The sequence below is a fragment of the Seriola lalandi genome, unplaced genomic scaffold, assembly GCF_002814215.2.
Source record: "Seriola lalandi dorsalis isolate HSWRI2012SDOR001 ecotype SW California unplaced genomic scaffold, Sedor1 jcf7180002054505, whole genome shotgun sequence".
NCBI classification, from domain to species: Eukaryota; Metazoa; Chordata; class Actinopteri; order Carangiformes; family Carangidae; genus Seriola; species Seriola lalandi.
The window spans coordinates 27,304-27,528 of NW_019525058.1; the positions used below are offsets into that span (position 1 = coordinate 27,304).

Genomic DNA, 225 nt, shown 5'->3' on the forward strand with positions numbered 1-225 from the left:
ACTAGAGGGCTGATGCCAGCTGACAAGCACCCTGATGTCTCCTGTAACAACACCCCGGCGCTGACTCAGTGCCCCGTGTCTGACAGCCTGGGCCTGGGCCAGACTGAAGCAGCACGTGGTCGATCCTGGTGTGGTTGCTCCTGGCAGCTACAGCGAGAGCAGGAGTCCCCTCCAAAACAAACAGCTTCCAGGCGACAGCGTGGTCCCGAGACCCCCCACCCACCC

At 62.7% G+C, this 225-nt stretch overlaps 1 protein-coding gene across 1 annotated transcript in view; it reads right to left on the reverse strand.

Moving 5' to 3' along the window:
• Positions 1–225, reverse strand: part of arid1ab (AT-rich interactive domain 1Ab) — a 54,978-nt gene that overhangs the window by 7,678 nt on the left and 47,075 nt on the right.